General features: G+C 35.8%; 1 pseudogene; it reads right to left on the bottom strand.

The window, feature by feature from the left end:
• The window catches only part of LOC127835552 (neurogenic locus notch homolog protein 1-like), an 88,678-nt pseudogene that overhangs the window by 54,067 nt on the left and 13,872 nt on the right, over positions 1–20,739 (bottom strand).

Genomic DNA, 20,739 nt, shown 5'->3' with positions numbered 1-20,739 from the left:
TTTTCTTGAGTTGTTACTTTTTCATGAAAGCATAAAAAAGTTACTGTATCAGCCCAAAATAGCTTATTTTATACAGTTCTGTGAGCACTGGCAGAACAGTCTATTTTCCATCAGAACAGTCCATTTACAGACATTTTGATTAGTTAAAAATATAATCTGTACTCATAGACTAAAAACATATTAAAAACACTCAAATCAACACAATTATTTAAATTGAACATAACTAACATACTTCTACTAAAATATGCGAGCTACACATGCATTCAGCTAACAAAAACACACCAATAATCAATGATCAATATCTTAGCTCTGGGGGAACTCTGTAGGGGTTTTCTCAAAGATGGCTTATCAGTAATAGTTCCCATTATAGATAAATTTGCTACAAACTGATAACAAATGTGACAAAACAATAAGTACAGATTTACACAAGAAATTACAACTTAGCCAAAAATGTCATTATACTAGAAAAATATGTATTTTAAATTATCAACCCTTTAAGTGTTTTGTAACCAACGGGTCTAACAAATTTCAGAGATCCACTTAAAATAGATTAGGGAACCTGAGTCAGCAGGTTAAACAAGGGAGTTAACTATTAGAAAGTATGTACAGGTTATCTTTCTTTAACATTATGGCTTATCAGATTGTTGTGAAAAATGACAAAATAAAATAAGTATTATGTAATGATAATCAGCTAAAGCTAAATTTTACCACGCATTTTTAGACATACAAAAAAACTACCAACCCCCTGAGAGCCTTGTTTTTAAACAAACATGAACTATTTTCAGACTCACCTTGCAATTATATTTCCTAATAACTAGCGTGTTAACAAGGTTTTATTATAACCATATAAGGACAAATGCCCCGCCCCCTGGTGCCAATGTTTTTCAATCAACGGGAACCATTTTTAAATTCGTCCTAGATATAATTGAGACCAATCTTCTTACCAAGTTTCATGATAATCAAACAATAAATGTGGCCTCTTGAGTGTTAGCAAGGTTTTACTAAAGCCATATAAGGAAAAATGCCCCGCCCCCTGGCCGCCATGTTTTTCAACCAACCGGACCCTTTTTCAAACTCATCCAAGATACCAATGAGACCAATCTTTTGACTAAATTTCATGAAGATTAGACCATAAATGTGGCCTCTAGTGTGTTAACAAGGCAAATGTTGACGACGCACAACGGACGACGGACAAAAGGCGATCACAAAAGCTCACCATGAGCACGTTGTGCTCAGGTGAGCTAAATAGAGAACAGCTTACTTAAGAAATAAAAGTAACATTGGGCTGGAGTTTTATTTTTTCCAGCTCAGAAGCTAAGCAAAAATGGCTATGAAACTTATTTGCTGCTCATCAGTATCTTATGGTTTGGAAATGAAGTCTTTGAAACTTGAATCTAGTAAGGAAGGTCTTAAATGTAATTTGATTTTCTAAACGAGTGGTAATGGATTAATTGAGCCGTACTTTGTGAAAAAGGAGTTTAATGCGTGTGCGTAACGTGTCATCACAGATTAACCTGTGCATTTCACACAGGCTAATTAGGAACGACACTTTCCTCCTAAACTAGATTTTTGCTAAGAAGAGACTTTCTTCAAACAGAAAATATCATAAAAGCGGAAAGTGTCGTCCCTGATTAGCCTGTGCGGACTGCACAGGCTAATCTGGGGCGAATACTTTGCGCACATGCTTTAAACCCCATTTTCACAGTACAAGACTCAGTTCATGAAGCTGTTTTATACCGTATTCACAGTTAGCGCCTCCCAGTCCCTTGGGACACGTGCACTTGTAAGAGCCCTCAGTGTTAGAGCAGGTGCCCCTGTTGAGACACGGGTTCTGGAGGCACTCGTTGATATCTGCAGGTAATAAATGCAGCTAGAACAAACTGCTATAGATTACCAGTCACCATGGCACATATTCCCCAACCCATTCTTAGACTTAATAATAAATACACACACTTTAAAGATTGTATCTGAGTGGTAAAGGTTTGATTAGCTGTTTTATACCGTATTCACTGTTTGCGCCTCTCCATCCCTTGGGACATTTACACTTATACGAGCCCGCAGTGTTAAACTAAAACATTGATTTAGTTTAAACCTATGTATTTAAGCCCAATTGCAACAAAAGCCTTTCGTACTCAAAATTTTTCGTACCTAATTTTTTTTCGTACCCAATTTTTTTTCGTACCCAATTTGTTCGTACCCAATTTTTTTTCGTACCCAAATTTGTTCGCACCAAAAAAAATTCCTACCCATTTTTTTATTCGTACCCAAATTGTTTTTCGTACACAAATTTTTTAGTACATAATTTTTTTCATACCCAATTTTTTCGTACCCAATTGTTTGTTCATACCCAAATTTTTTCGTACCCGAATTTGTTTTGTACCCATTTTTTTCGAACCCAATTTTTTATTCTACCGAAAATTTTGTTTTAACATATCTTCTTCATTTATTCACCATTTGACTTCAAATTTATACTGAACATCTCTTATGACAACACCGTCTATCTCGACCATCCATGTCCACATTTCCCACCCCGGGGCCCCACCAACATAGGCTCTGCACACCAAAAATTGCCTTTTAATATACCATCTATGCGGCGCGGCGTGGAGATACGCGTCGGCCTCTGCCTCGCCACTTCTAGTTTATTTTTGTTCCTTTCTGAAGAGGATTATTATGATGATGATTGGTTGGGGATGAAGTGCAACAAACATATTTATGCCATCTGAAAACCCTCTATTAAATATTCTCAAAATTTTAAGTAGTAATATTGATTTCACAGAAAATTACTTAGGGGAGAAACAACTGTATATAACTTGAATTGTGTTTGACCTCCAATCATGAATGCATGGCTTGTCAGGAATGCACTCTTATTTCTCCAATGATCCCAATCATCCACCTGCTTATCAGCAACTAATTAGCTCTCTATTGACTGTGCCTGAATTGTTCTGGTACAGTAGTATTCATTGATGCCTTTTGAAAGGGTAATGTGATGTAACAGGCTTGCAGCTTAAATGCCCTTCGTCCATAGAAATAGGCCCCAGCTGGGAACTCACATCAAAGACTTTCAGACTGATAAGAGTGGAACACGAATTGTTATGGCACACAGTTTATGGATGAGGTCGGTAGTTTTGGTGTGATTATCAGAGATTTGTGTTTTAAATAGGGTTGAAGAAGAAAATCGCTCGCCCCTGGAAACCATGCTCTTCAGAGCACCGGGGCCATTTTCAAAGTTAATCAAAATATTATAGGAACATATTTTCTCAGCATGTTTCAATAAGATTGAACTAAAATGTGACTTATAGAGAGATCACAATGTTTCACTATAGCAATAATAAGAAATCTGCCATCCACCTCAGGGCCTTGCTTTTAAGCACATGGAACTATTTTCAGACTCACCTTGCAATGATATTTCCAATTAAAACAACAATGAACATCAATTAACCCTATGTAAAACATAAATGTTTGATTATCACAAAAACTACCCGGATCACGACCATTTTCAAACACGTCCGAGATATCCACAAAAACCAATGTTTTGACCACATTCCATGATGATTAGGCAACAAATGTGACTTCTAGAGTGTTCACAAGCTTCTTTTACTATATAAATATAAAGAAAATGATTCCCCCCCCTGGCGGCCATGTTTTTTTTACTGATCCGATCCATTTTCAAACTCAACCGTCGTATCCAGAAAACAAATATTCTTACCAAATTTTATGAAGATTGGACAAAAAATGTGACTTCTAGAGTGTTAACATGTTTTCACTGTATATATATATAGAGAGAGAGAGAGAGAAAACTGCCCCGTCCCCTGGCAGACATGTTTTTCAACAGACCGGACGTTTTTTGAACTCGGCCGAGATATCATTGGGAAAGATATTCTGACCAAGTTTCATGCAGATTGGAATACAGTGACCCCGCGTTTATCCGGACACGTCCGTTCAGGCAGAAATTTCCGGATTAACGAATCTTCCGTATTATCACACCAGTGCCGTTTCAAGAGTTAAATAAATTTACACTATGACATAAACCTTATGTTTATGTACATTTACATACTTATTTCACATCAAGAATTATATTTTCTTGTTACGCAGACATTTATTTAGTTTAAACAAGGTGCGTTTGTGAAACACTATGCCCCCCATATATTTGACCTTTGACCTTGAAAGATGACATTGACCTTTCTTCACTCAACACATGCTGGCTGCATTCGGCATAAGACCCATTTTCACATGACACAGCTCATTCAAAATAGTTATATGTTACACAAAATCAAAAATATTAAAACAAAATTATTGTAAGTTATGGAAGCCAGACCTACATATACCTTGAAATGAAAAGAGTTAATTTTAAGTAACAAGAGTAGACCATACATTTTGACCAAATTTAACTTTCATCCAACATGCGCATTAAAACATACCTTTCTCACAGTTAGCCCTAGTTCTACCTTCGATACACTGGCAGGTGTATGATCCCACGGTATTGGTGCAAGTTCCGCCGAATAGACACGGGCTATTTGTGAGGCATTCATTAATGTCTGAAACCCAGACAAACTTAATACATAACTTACTAAATATCATACCCTCTATAAATACCTTCCTCTGTGAACATATTGCTTAATTGATGTCCTTAAAGTGTTATAACAGATTTGCTTGTGAAGTCTACAAGGGTTAATCAGGTGCAAAACTTTCCGCCTTAACTCAATTAATTGCCAAGAAGAGACATCCTTAAAAACAAAAAAATACATAATGCTGAACTTGTTGTCCTTGATTAGTTTATGTAGACAACACAGGCTAATTGGGGACGACATTTAACCACCATGCATTAAGCCCCATTTTCCCAGAGCAAGACTCATATCTGTTACACGTGCAGGTCTAATGGCTGAAATGTAACATTCTGAGCATGTGTAATAAAATTAAATTTAAATTTAAATAAAGCAAGTGTAAAATACAAAACCCCTGCATCAGATAAATAAATGTTAATCAGTTACAGCAGTTTTACAATAAACACTCAACATAATCATTCTTAGAAGACCCCTAATCGACTACCGGTACTTTTGGAATAACAAACATGTCCTAACTAATGTGCAGTTTATAAGTGATTATAACTTAATAAGCAGAATCAGTTCTACTGCTTTGAGTTTTTTGAATACAAATTTGAGACAATTTAATCACAAATTTGAGCTTTGTTTGGATGACACACTTAATATTTTCCCATTAGGTAGACATTATTTGCATAATGTCATTTTGTACTGTGTACAGTGTATAGTATCCCAAACATACTTAAGTCAATATCTGGCTCAATGATTTTATTTGATTACAGTTAAACTAATATGCTCACATTGGTGTTTCATAAAAGCTTTTTTGAGTTTTGTGCTTGACTTTAAACTGAGTTAAAGGATGAAATTGTTCGTATTCTCTGAGCTGACTGACATTCTCAATCACAGCTAAGTGGATATAAATCAAATCCAAAATTCATGACTTGATAAAAACAAGAGGGCCTGAAAGGCCCAAAGTCGCTCACCTGAGATAAAAAGAAATGACCTGTTCTATGTAACCAAGATATCAATGGAACAAATGTTCTTATCAAGTTTCATGAAGAATGAACAACAAATGGCCCCCTTGCGGTCATGGTTTTCAACAGACCTGATCCATGTTTGAACTCGTCTTAGATATCATAGGGACAAACCTCTGACAAAGTTTTTATGAAGATCCGACAATAATGTGGCCTCTACAGTGTTAGCAAGGCACATATTCATGACGCACAACGGAAGACAGACAATTGACAAAAGGTGATCACAAAATTTCACCATGAGCAAAAATATTATGCTGATATAGATTGTCAACATATGTTTGAAGATGATATTATTAAAACTAATTGAGTAAACTAAATCCAGATATGATATCAACATTTGTATTCAGCAAGTGTCAATCAGATTGAACTAAAATATGACTAAAAGTATTCACAATGTTTCACTATAAACTACTATAGACATACAAAAAAACTACCACCCCTGAGAGCCTTGTTTTTAAACAAACATGAACTATTTTCAGACCTTGCAATTATATTTTCAATAAAAAATAAATAAATCCGTTTTAAAACACAAATCTTTGATATTCACACAAAAAATTCAGACCTTATCAATAAACTGTGTGCCTAAAAAATTATATCTTTTCTTATCTATGGTGCCACACATCAAAGAAATAGCACATCAAGGTATAAAGTTTCTGATCTAAAAATAGAAAAACAAGGTTCACTCAGAGATGTGTAATGATTTGTGCTCAGGCAGCTGATAAGGGTCAGTTGGAGTAAATAAGTGTGCATTCATGATTGGAATTCAAACAATTCAAGCTATGAACAGTTTTTTCTCCCTTAAGTAATTTTCTGCGAAATAAACATTACTACATTAAACTTCGAGAATATTTAACTAGAGTGTAAACAAGGATTTACAATAGCCATATAAGGATAAATGCCCCGTCCCCTGGTGGTCATGCTTTTCAACCAACTGGAACCATTTTTATACTCATCCAAAATATAATTGGGACAAATCTTCTTCATGTTTCATGAAGATCGAACAATAATTGTGGCCTCTAGAGCGTTAACAAGGTTTTACAAGAGCAATATATAGCCATATAAGAAAAAATGCCCCGCCCACCTGGTGGCCATGTTTTTTAAGCAACCGGAACCATTTTCGAACTTGTCCAAGATATCACTAGGATAAATCTTAAGACCAAGTTTCATGATGATTGGACAATAAATGTGGCCTCTAGAGTGTTAACAATGTTTTACTATAGCCATATATAGCCATATAAGGAAAAATATCCCGCCCATTGGCAGCCATGTTTTTCAAGCAAACTTAACCATTTTCGAACTCATTCAAGATATCATTGAGACCACTTTTCTGACTAAATTTCATGAAGATTGGAGAATAAATGTGGCCTCTAGAGTTTTAACAAAGTTTTACTATAACCATATTAGGAAAAATGCCCCGCCCCTGACGGCCATGTTTTTCAATCAACTGGCATCATTTTCAAACTCGTCCAATATATTATTGGAATGAATCCTTACCAAGTTTCATGACAATTGAACAATAAATGTGGCCTCTTGAGTGTTAACAATTTTTTTTTACTAAAGCCATATAAAGCCATATAAGGAAAAATTCCCCGCACGTTGGAAGCCATGTTTTTCAAGCAAACATTACCATTTTCAAACTCGTCCAAGATATCAATGGGACCAATCTTCTGACCAAATTTCATGAAGATTGGAGAATAAATGTGCCTTCTAGAGTGTTAACAAGGTTTTACTCTAGCCATATAAGGAAAAATGCCCCGCCCCCTGGCGGCCATGTTTTTCTACCAACCGGCATCATTTTTGAACTCGTCCAAGATATTATTGGTATAAATCTTCTGACCAAGTTTCATGAAGATCGGACAATAAATGTGGCCTCTAGAGTGTTAACAATGTTTTACTATAGTCATATTAAGCCATATATGGAAAAATGCCCCGTCCCTTGGCAGCCATGTTTTTCAAGAAAACGTTACCGTTTTCGAACTCATCCATGATATCATTGAGACCAATTTTCTGACCAAATTTTCATGAAGAGTGGACAACGAATGTGGCCTCTAGAGTGTAAACAATGTTTTACTAATGCCATATATAGCAATATAAGGAAAAATGTCCCGCCATCTGGTAGCCATGTGTTTCAAGCAATCGAAACCATTTTCTATCTCGTCCAAGATATTTTTGGGATGAATCTTCTAACCAAGTTTCATAAAGATCGGACAATAAATGTGGCCTCTATAGTGTTAACACAATTTTATTATAGCCACATATAGCCATATAAGGAAAAATGCCACGCCCCTTAGCAGCCATGTTTTTCAAGCAAACGTAACCATTTTCGAACACATCCAAGACATTATTAAGACCAATCATCTAACCAAATGTCATGAAGATAGGACAATTAATGTGGCCTCTAGAGTGTTAAGAAGGCAAATGTTGACGCCGCACAACGGACAACGGACGACTGACAAAAGGCGATCACAAAAGCTAACCATGAGCACATCTCTATACCTGAGTATGTAAATATTATACAGTTTTGTTCTACATGCATTATGCAAACGTTTTTATGCAACATGTCACCTTGATGATATGGCTTTAATATTCAAAGCAGAATAGAACAATTTTAGGTTTTAAATCAAATTTACCGTTCAATAAATTTACCACTGTTAGATATTTCAATATACACCTTTAAAAATGAATAAAACCTTGTAACTCGCAGTGTGTTCATGTTTTATGTTGTTTGCTTCTTATCAGTATCTTAGGTTTGGAAATGAAGCCTTAAAACTATTAAACTTAGTAATTTAAATTTATTTCTAGTGAAATACAAATAGGTAAAAGTGCATACATTAGAACAGCATTGCAAATAACAATAAAACCAATCATAAAAATGCATATCACAGAAACGCAACACCAATTATACAATCGGTGTCACGTACCCTCTTTGCAGTTCTTGCCAGTCCACCCAGCTACACACTGACAGGTGTAGCTGCCTATGGAGTTGTAACACTGGCCCTTGTTCTGACAGATGCCTGGGAACTCTATGCACTCGTTCACATCTACATGTGGAGCAACGGAAACTTTCATATACTGGTATTATGTAATGTATGAGGCGAGTATGACATTTTGAGGGAAGGGTTTAAAATTATTAAACAATCTTGACATTTTTATTTTAATAAGACCTGAATCGTTAACTTCATAAATGAACGCTGAAAATATCATTTTGCCTGAATAAAAGACATAAGTACATTATTCTGTGTAATAATTGCAAGCCCAAAATGTGTGTATAATATATTTTCTTACAACATAGACTTATAAAAATTGGATGGCTGAATAAAAATGGTAAACATTTTTTATGAATTTAAATGTAACTGAAAACACAAATTAGAACTAGATTTATATGAACTGGCGAAAAAAGGTGCATCAGTGCAATACAGCATTAACATTTATCATTTCATAATATTGCCCTTAAAAGATTGGTTTGAATGAAAAGTGCGTACCAAAGGCACATGTGTCTCCCTTGTAACCAGGTGCACACTCACACCTGTATTTGCCGATCTGATTTATACAAGTGCCACCGTTCAAGCATGTCACTATCAGGCATTCATTAATATCTGAAAGTTACCTGTTCATGTTATTGAGATTTTAATGTATATATGGACAATGCTTTGTTAAAGGGGCTTTAATACATGTATGTAAAGTGTTGTCCCAGATTAGCTCATCAGGGACAACACTTTTCGTTTTTATGATATTTTTCGTTTAAAGAAAGTATTTCTAAGCAAAAATCCAGTTTAGGCGGAAAGTGTTGTCTCTGATAAGTCTGTGCAGACTGCATAGGCTAATCTGAGATATCACTCTAGGCACATGCATTAAAGCCTCTTTTCACACAGCGTGGCTCATATATAAATATATACATGTATTAATCATTATTTGAAAGGAAAGTGGCTATGTGATCATGGTGATGCACATCGTCATTGGATTACAGTGGCAAATCACAGAGGCTCGTAATGATCTTGTACATAGTAAGCTGTTTTAATCTTGAAAACGGAAATTTCTTTGACTATAAACTTGTCATAATGTAATAAAAATATATATATTCTATCTAAAAGCTCATACAGAAAGATAAACACATTCACCTCTATTTTATCTTCAAGGCTAGTAAACAAAAACACTTGTAAGAAGAGTATAAACTATTTCAATATGTTTTTTAATTTAAAACTATTTATTTTAGTTTGATTTAATTGAAAGCCGAAGGCTAAATAAGAAGGTCTCGAGTTAAGTTTCTGGGTAGAACCAGTACTTAGTGTCCTTGAGGAGATTTAAAGAACACTCCCACCGTGGAAATCAAACCTGTGACCTCCCTGTGCTAGATGGACATGTTATGCACAACGGCAACTTTTTGTATTGCAATATAAAATCAACCGCGCACAAATTACCAATGTTGCACAGTTCTCCAGTCCACCCAGGGGTACAAATACACTTGTACGAGCCTGGCGTGTTGAAGCAGGTGCCCCCATTCTCGCAGCGCACGCCCATGCACTCGTTGATGTCCATGGCGCAGGTGGGTCCGGTCCATCCACGGACACACTGACACGTGTAGGAGCCCTTTGTGTTCAGACAAGTAGCATCTTTCTGGCAAGGCTGCTGCAGACACTCGTTCACGTCTGAATATGAAATACCAATATGCACTTGTTTTGGTAATCAAATCTCGTTTTTTTCCATTTGTAGTGTCTCATAAACCCATCCCTATAAAACTTGAAACATTCATGTATGTTTGTCTCCAAATAGAAACTTGTTCTGTTTTGATCCCCACGGTGTTTTTAAAGTATTACATTGACTATAATTCAAAAAATGAAAAATTACAGCAGCAATGCACTCATCTCAGTTGCAAATCAATAAGAAACAATCAAATTCGTTAAATTGATATCCCCCGCAAATTAAAAAAAAACTTATGTGACAGACAGACGGACTGATGGAATGACGGATTGACGGATGGACGGATGGAATGACAGGTGATGGATGGATGGAATGACCGACGGACAATGCTTATTCTAAATCCCTCCGCCTATGGCGATGGATAAAAAACACTTGTTATTGTTCTTCAACCACAGATGAAATAATTAAACAGAAAAAAATATTTTAAAAAGCAGAAGTAAATGCCCTGAAATTCATCTTACCGATTTCACAGTTCTTTCCAGTCCAGCCTAGAGCACACTGGCAGGAGTATCTGCCTGCTCCATTGTTGCAGATGCCATTATGGAGGCAAGGGGCGAACAGTCTGCATTCGTCGATGTCTAAAACAGATATCATGCAGTGTTTTCTACAGAAGAGACAAGCGTCTGTATTGACACGCAAGAATACTATCAAAAATCCATGCAACTTATTTGAGCATACACATTTGTTTAAATTGACATATATACATATGTCAATTTAAACGTTAACTCACATTAATAACTTCATTACTGGGCATTAAATTGTTATTTTCATTATAATTGTAGCATGCAACTAAAATTACAAGTTTGGGATGTCACTTTTTCATTTTAGCAAAAAGCATCATTTTTGAACTCATCCAATATATTATTGGGATGAATTTTCTGACCAAGTTTCATGAAGATCGGAAATAGATGTGGCCTCTTTAGTGTTAACAAGGTTTTACTATAGCCATATATATATAGTCATATAAGAAAAAATGCCCCGCCCCCCTGGTGGCCATGTTTTTTAAGCAACCAGAACCATTTTCGAACTTGTCCAAATATCATTGGGAATAATATCTTCCGACCATGCTTCATTATGATCGGACAATAAATGTGGCCTCTAGAGTGTTAACAAGGTTTTATTATAGCCATATAAGGAAAAATGCCGTGCACCCTTGGCGGCCATGTTTTTCAACCAATCGAAACCATTTTCAAACTCATCAAAGATATCATTAGGACAAATCTTCTGACCAAGTTTCATGAAGATCGGACAATAAATGTGGCCTCTAGAGTGTTAACAAGGTTTTACTAAGCCATATATAGCCATATTAGGAAAAGTGCCCCGCCCCCTGGTGGCCATGTTTTTAAAGCAAAAAGCATCATTTTTGAACTCATCCAATATATTATTGGGATGAATTTTCTGACCAAGTTTCATAAGATCGGAAATAAATGTGGCCTCTTTAGTGCTAACAAGGTTTTACTATAGCCATATATATATAGCCATATAAGGAAACATGCCACGACCCTTGGGAGCCATGTTTTTCAAGCAACCATAACCATTTTCGAACTCATCCAAGATATCATTTAGTCTAGTCTTTTGACAAAATTACATGAAGATTGGAAATAAATGTGGCCTTTAGTGTGTTAACAAGGCAAATGTTGACGCCGCACGCCGCACACGGCAGACAGACAAAAGGCGATCAGAAAAGCTCGCCATGAGCACATTGTGCTCAGGTGAGCTAACAAGATGTGTTTGTGAAACACTATGTGTCATATATTTGACTTTTGACATTGAAGGATTACCTTGACCTTTCACCACTCAAAATATGAAGCTCCATGAGATACACATGCATGCCAAATATCAAGTTGCTATCTTCAATATTGCAAAAACGTACATTAAATGAGCGATTTTGACCCATATATTCGACCTTTGTCCTTGAAGGATGACTTTGACCTTGACCTTTCACCACTAAATATGTGCAGCTCTATGAGATACACATGCATGCCGAATATGAATTTGCTATCTTTAATATTGTTAAAGTTATGGCAAATGATAAAGTTTGACGCAAACAAACAAAAACACAAACAAAGCAACAAACCATAAAACAGGGCAAAAACAATATGTTCCCCACTATAATGGTGGGGACATCAAAATCAAATGTTGTTAAACAATGTAAATACAAGAACGCGTAACCGAGTTTTAGTACATGTACACACATGACGTAAAGCTTTGTGCTTGCAGGCGTTGACATGACGTTTCTTGATTCGTAGCTTCAGCGAAATATCGAATGGCGTCCGTAGTATGACAGTATAAGTTGGAATTATTTTTCAACGCAAAACATCATCTTTTTATTTTGGTAAACATGCAAAACTGTGAAAGCAAACTGTTTAATTTTCTGAACTAGCATGCCGTTTTAAGTTATTAGCAGTTTTGTGTGACGGTCCGATTGTAATCAGCGTCTTAATTGATCGCGTGTTTAGCTCAGTAAAGATACTAAAGAAAATCAAACATTACCGAATGTGTCATTTAAGATAAATTGTGTATTGCCGACATAAATTTAAGTTTAAAGTCGGAGTCGAATCATGTTTATTCACGCCTATTAGCTATCACGCCTAAACGCAATAATAGTTCACGCCTCGGTGATCGCTCTTTTGTTTTAAACGACGGGTTGGCGATTATGCCTAAAACAACAATACTTCACGCCTCGTAGATTACGCTTTTGTTTATACGGCGGCAGGGTGATTACGCCCCAATGTTGGGAAGCATCCGGATTAACGAGACATAATTAAAGCTAAATACACAGATCGGTGTCGCGAAATCTACGTCTGGATCTGAAACGCGAGATTCCGGACTTAACGGTGCAAAATACTGCATAATAAATACGTTCCCCTTGACTTTCGTCCTGATTGCAAGATTTCCGACTATCGAGATCCGGATAAAAGCGGAGTCACTGTATAAATGTTACTCCTCGAGTGTAAACAAGGTTTTATTGTAGCTATAAAAGTAAAACTCCCCCGTCTCCTGGTGGCCATGTTTTTAAAAGGACTGGAACAATTTTTAAACTCAGCCGAGCTATAATAAGAAAAAAATGTTCTTACCAATTTACATGAAGATTGGACCATACATGTGACTTCTAGAGTGTTAACAAGGTTTTACTACAGCCATATAAGGAAAACTGCCCCGCCCCCTGGCGGTCATGTTTTTTAAAGGACCGGAACCATTTTCGCACTCAGCAGAGCTATCATACGAACACATATTCTGATCAATTTAAATGAAGATTGGACCATTAATGTGACTTCTAGAGTGTTAACAAGGTTTTACTATAGCAATATAAGGAAAACTGCCCCGCCCCCTGGCGGCCATGTTTTTCAACCAAGCAAATCCATTTTCGAACTCAGCTGAGAAAACATTAAGACAAATGTTCTCACCAAGTTTCATGAAGATTGGGCAATAAATGTGACTTATAGAGTGTTAACAAGAGTTTTCTTTAATTTGACATAGTGACCTAGTTTTTGACCTCACATAATCCAGTTTCGAACTCAACCAAGATATTAATGGGAAAATCTTTGGACCAAGATTCATGAAGATCAGAGAAACAAGAGGGCCTGAAAGGCCCAAAGTCGCTCACATGAGATTCAAAGGAACTGACCTGTTCTGTGCAGCCCAAGATGTCATTAGAACAAAGGTTCTTACCACCTTTCATGAATAGTGAACACCCTGGCGGTCACGTTTTTCAAAAGACCGGTATCATTTTCGTACACATCCAAGTTAACATTTTGACCATTTAGTTTCATGAAGATTGGACAATAAATGCGACTTTTAAGAGTGTTAAGAAGTTTTTACAATAGCCAAATAATGCACCGCCCACTGGTGGCCATGTTTTTCAACCAACTGGAACATTTTTTTTAAATCGTCCAAGATACCATTGGGACAAATCTTCTGACTAAGTTAAATGAAGATTAGACAATAAATGTGGCCTCTAGAGTGTAAACAATGTTTTACTATAGCCATATAAGGAAATATGCCCCGCCCCATGTGCTTTTCAACCAACCAGAACGATTTTTCAACTAATCTAAGATATCAGTGGGACAAATCTTCTGACCAAGTTTTATTATGATCGGCCAATAAATGTGGCCTCTAGAGTATTAACAAGGTTTTACTACAGCCATATAAGGAAAAATGCCCCGCCCCTTGGTGGCCATATTTTTCAGTCAACACGAACAATTTTCAAACTTGTCCAAGATATCGTTAGGATAAAACTTTTGACCAAGTTTCATGAAGATCGGACATAAAATGTGACCTCTAGAGTGTTAACAAAGTTTTACTAAAGCCATATAAAGCCATTTAAGAAAAAATTCCCCGCCCCCTGGTGGCCATGTTTTTTAAGTAACCGGAACCATTTTCAAACTTGTCCAATATATCATTGGGACAAATCTTCTTTACATGTTTCACGATGATCGGAAATAAATGTGGCCTCTAGAGTGTTTACAAGGTTTTACTATAGCTAATAAGGACAAATGCCACTCCCCCTTGGCGGCCATGTTTATCAACCAACCAAAACCGTTTTCAAACTCGTCCAAGATATAATTGGGACAAATATTCTGACAAAGTTTCATGAAGATCGGACAATAAATGTGGCCTCTAGAGTGTTAACAATGTTTTACTATAATCATATTAAGCCATATATGGAAAAATGCCCCGTCTCTTGGCAGCCATGTTTTTCAAGAAAACGTTACCGTTTTCGAACTCATCCAAGATATCATTGAGACCAATCTTCTGACCAAATTTCATGAAGATTGGACAATAAATGTAGCCTCTAAAGTGTTAAAAATGAAAATGTTGACGCCGCACGACGGACGACGGATAAAAGGCGATCTTAAAAGCTCACTATGAACACATTATGCTCAGGTGATCTAAAAATGTGGCCTTTTGAGTGTTAACAAGGCAAAATGTTGACGACTCACGACGGACGACGCACAAAAAGTGATCCGAGAAGATCACCATGAGCACCTTGTGCCCAGGTGAACTTAAAATAAGAAAATTAAAGTTAACAAGAAACAAGAGCTGTGTTTGTGAAACAATTGGGACAAATCTTTGGAGACAAATCAAAAGTTTCATGAGATCAGACAAAAATGTGGCCTCAGGTGTGTTAACAAGGCAAAATGTTCACGACGGACGACACACGACGGACGACGCACAAAAATGATTCCAAAAACTCACCAAGAGCACGTTGTGCTCAGGTGAACAACATAACAAAATTAAAGTTAACAAGAAACAAGAGCTGTGTTTATGAAACACAATGCCACCTTATGTGTTGCTTTGAAGCCATATATTTGACCTTTGACCTTGAAGGATGACCATGACTTTGACCTTTCACCACTCAAAATGTGCAGCTCCATGAGGTACACATGCATGCCAAATATCAAGTTGCTAGCTTCAATATTGCAAAAGTGAAACCAAAGTTAAAGTTTTGGGACAGAATGACAGACAGACAGACAGAAAGACAGACAGGCCAAAAACAATATACCCCGATCATTTGATCCAGGGGAATAAAGAGTGTTGTCCCTGACTAGCCTGTACTCATTTTTCTCAGAAACCGGCTCAAATGTATGCATGAACTTGCTATACAAATACGTTTAGATTGTATCATTAAACATTCTATCAATCTGTCAGTCCTATTCCATGTTAAACTAACAAAGCAGTACTCATAACGTTGAAGTTTGTTAATCCTTGTATAGGATTTGATTTTCTACCAAAATAGTTAGCAATGATTATATGGCAATTTACAGTCATAAAATTGAAGCATTTTTTCATAGACGTTATTACTTTTTCCAACCAACATATAAAGTATTAATTACCAATCAAGAAATAATAAAAACAAGATGTGTTTGTGAAACTATGTCCCCCCATATATTTGACCTTTGACCTTGAAGGAGAACCTCGACCTTGACCTTTCACCACTTAAAATGTGCAGCTCTATGAGATACACATGCATGCCAAATATAAAGTTGCTATCTTCAATATTGCAAAAGTTACGGTCAAAGTTAAAGTTTGACGCAAACAAACCAACAAACAGAAAGGGCACTGGGGGTCATACAAATAAGTTTGTTGATGCTGGGTTTTGCTCTGAAAAAATGCAGTATTTCACAAGTTGGTTTATATATTGCAAAAGTAGTTGCTGGTTTGGGTTTATATATTTGAAAAATTCAAATGTAATAGGAATGGTTTCACACTTGTAAAAAGGTGTAACAAACTCGTGTAAAAAGAAAATTGTTCAATATAAATCTATTATGAATTATAGATGTAAAATCTGACAGGTTTGTACGCTTTAATAATAAGGAAAATATTACACGCAATATTAAGAGATATAAAAGAGGAACTGAATAAATTGATAATGTTTTCAATTAGAAACAAAAGCTGTCTCCATAGGATTACATATTGCCCCCGAAAAAAGCTTTGATAGTGCATACCAAATATGAAGTTAAACGCGGACTGTAAGTTCAAAGTCAAGGTGAAAGGGGTCAAAATTTGTGTGCGTATGCTAATGCCTTGTCCATATACACATGCATACCAAATATGAAGGTAACAACTGAAGCGACATAGAAGTAATGAGCATTTAAAAAAAAAAGTGCAACGGACAGACAAACAGAAATGCGATCACTATATGCCCACCTTCCGGGGCATAAAAATTGCGAGCACTTTTGCGAGCAGAGACAGTGTTTTGACCTTCCTCTACTGAAATTACAAATGGAAACAATTTACAAGAAACATTCGAATTCCACTAAAAAGCAAATTGTTTAAATGCGTTAGCAATTTTATGACAGAGAAGAGCATTGTCACTTAGAAAACAGCAGTCCTTTATCTGGTGAATGTTGAATTACTTCTGTATCCATAGCAGCCCAAACTATGCATTTCACCATATGGCATGTTTAGTACACAAACTGTTTCATCAACCTTGCTAAACGTATTTTTGATTTGTTACAAGATCCAGATTTTAGTTTTAATTTATTTTTGCAACCATAGCAACAAAACTTTATTTTTGACAAAGACAATAAAATAATGTCACTATTCCCAATATTGCCCTCTATCCACCTACTGGGTTTGATCAACCTTTCAACACTTTTTAGTTATTCCGGGATCGAGACGCCTACCCTTTGAATGTCCCTTCGTCTATTGGCCTAGTTTAATAACACAATCAAACAGAAACATCCCGCACTGTTTACAAACTCAATTAAATCCATTAACCATGGACAATTCCAATAAAACTCTGCACAGTCCAAAGTCTACTGGTAAAGTATATACTGTAATAACAAGTGTTATTTGTGGGACATTAATTTTTGTTAATTTCATGGGTTGACAGATCCAATAATTTAACACAAAAAAATTAACCTTTGGACAGACACAATTTTCCCATCAAATTCCCAATTCCACACATGTACATGTTAAAAAAAGTACTTTTTGAAAAATGACAACATTTCATGTCAATGAATATTACTGCTTTTACAGTAGTTGATTTTGGCTGGCCATTTTAACTTTTTCTAAGTATGACTTCTGAGACTACAGAGACTAGAAGACCGTTATATCAGTCATTAATTGAGTCATATTCTGAGAAAACTGGGCTGAATGCATGTGCATAGTATCAAACAATATTAGCCAGTGCAATATGCACAGGTTAAACTGGAACAACACTTTTTGCGTTAACTGGATTTTTACTAGGAAGAGACTCTTTTCACAAAAATACCATAAAAGCAAAAAGTTGTCTCCCCTGATGAGCTTGTGCAGACCAATCTGGCTAAACTGGGAAAACACTTTACACGCATTTAGCTCCAGTTGTTACAGAACGCAGCTCAATGTATGACTGGGAAAACACTTTACGCAAACGCATTTAGCTCCAGTTGTTACAGAACGCGGCTTAATTTATGTCTGCAACTGAGACTGGTTCACCTATTTCACATACCAGTTTTGGGTTTAGCCTCTTCCTCAGAGTCTGAACTCGAACTCGAGTCATCGCTGCTGTCCCCACCACCTAGTATATAACAAATTAACATTAGCTAAAGGAAAATAAGCATTGCTCTTGGAAAATAGGGCTTAATGCAAGTGTGTAAAGATTCCCAGACTAACATATGCATTGTGCATTCAGGAACATCAATTTCGGATTTTATGCACATGCATTAAACCCTTTTTTCCACAGAGCAAAAATTATATTATTGCAAAACCACAAATAAACTGACATTTAAATGCTTGCACATTGTGCAAATTAAGGTATTAAAGAGTAAAACAAGAGCTGCCTCAATAGGATGACATATGCCCCCGATAAACGCTTTGATAGTGCATACCAAATATTGAGGTTAAACGCGGACCCGACGTTCAAGGTCAAGGAGAAAGGGGACACAATTTGTGAGCGTATGGAAAGGTCTTGTCCATATACACATGCATACCAAACATGAAGGTTACATCTGAAACGACATAGAAGTTATGAGCATTTTTCGAAACCTAAACGCAGATTTCAAAACCTAAACGCTGACCCTTATTTCAAGGTCAATGTGAAAGGGGTCAAAATTTGTGTGCTTATGGAAAGGCCTTGTCCGTATACACATGCATACCAAATATGAAGTTTACACATGAAGCGATAAAGACGATATTAGCATTTTTCGAAACCTAAACACAGATTTCAAAACCTAAATTCGGACCCTGAGTTCAAGGTCAAGGTGAAAATTATTCCCTTGTTTTTCTTTTAATACTGATTTCATGTACTCCACATACAAAATCTCTCGCTGCCAGCAAGATGTGTTTTTTTGGTAATTAAGTGTTGAAAAACTCAGACTTAAACAAGAATTGAATTTGTATACAGGTTTATAATCTGATTTTGGGGAAAGGGCCTGACCTTTTATGAGGGGAAAAAAATCGCGCGAAACGCCGGATTTCGGGGGAAAATAAGGAAAGTCTGAAATAAACAATTAAACATATTTTGCTGTTTTGAAAACAAATTCAAGGCAACAGATAATTTAATTAAGCAACGTTTGTATTTTTCAACACTGGATTAGGTTAACTTATAAAATGAAAGGTTGTGTTTTTTTAATTTTTTTTGCTTTTATTGTTTTGGGCAAAATCTCTGTAAGAGGAAAACAATCTGTTAAGGGGGAAAAGGCCGATATTCGGCGCATCTCCAAGAAGGAAAAAAGCACTGGACTGTAGTTTAATTGATTGTCTTAACGAAAAAATCAGACAGTGCTTGAAAATGACTGTGATATTCATTTTATTCGATGTCTTAAATTCCATATATTTAAATTGTTCTATGCGTTATTGATTGTAACTTTTAATGGTATGTTAGATCTTTGTTTATGCATGTTTAATTTTATATAAGTGGTGTTTAATCTTTTTACCGCGAATCTACCGGGCGAAAAAAATAACAAGAATGGCGGAAGTGGTGTTGTTTTTGTTTCTACTGCAGTAAATATTTAAAGATTGTCGTCATATTAAAGCAATTATCGAATAAAATTAAGTTATATATGATTGTCATTTAAATAATTTATCTGATATATGAAAATGGTTACTATACGCGAGTAAAGTACCACGAGACTACCGTGTTGCAGTTTTCTCATAAAAGCTCAAGAAGAACCAGAAACAAACCTCAAAGACTGTCGATGATTCGTGTGTTAAAACTGTTATCCAACTTCCTAGACATTTTTTTTTACGTTTTTTAAAGTGACATTATGCGCATCTAACAGTATATGCTATGTTTATAGGTGTCTATCGCAACCGTTGTTTATTTTTGGTGATTTCACTTCATATACACTTATATTTGTTAATGCAGAAGCAACATACTAAAGCAATATTCCAGAAAGAGAATGAATAATGCATTTGAATATCAACCGTACTTTTGTTTCGTACCGAAAGTAGGATTTCTATACGTGTATGTCCATTTCGACAAACGCGATTATATAAGTTTTAAAAGAAGCATTTCTACCTTGTAACTACCAGATATATATTAATTGGCGTAAATACAATAACATATATAGACTAATAAGCAATAAATGTATTATTTTTCAAACGGTACGCTTTTAAAACCGAAAGTAGGATTTCTAGACGTATACGTCCATTTCGCCAAACGAAATTATTTTTAAGTTTAAAAGCGCAACAAGACGGATTTCTACCTTGTAACCACCAGATATATTCTAATTGGCATAGATAAAATATGTTTCTTATTTATACATAAATTTACTGTGTTTAATAAGTTGTGTGGATTTTCGTTTGTCAACTGACGACAGAAATGATTCGTTTTCCTGCAACGATATCTTTTCATACGACACACGAACACTAACTCCGATCCTAATAGAAAGACAATTTCGAAAGGCTTAGAGGACTGTCCAGTCATATAAATATCGAATATATATATTTATTTATTTATATTAAGATTATTTATTTATTTATATTAAGATTATTATATATATATATATATATATATATAGATATATATATATATATATATA

This window comes from Dreissena polymorpha, chromosome 6 (assembly GCF_020536995.1).
Source record: "Dreissena polymorpha isolate Duluth1 chromosome 6, UMN_Dpol_1.0, whole genome shotgun sequence".
NCBI classification, from domain to species: domain Eukaryota; kingdom Metazoa; phylum Mollusca; class Bivalvia; order Myida; family Dreissenidae; genus Dreissena; species Dreissena polymorpha.
The sequence above is the reverse complement of the archived record's forward strand: the minus strand, read 5'-3'. Positions and strand labels throughout refer to the sequence as shown.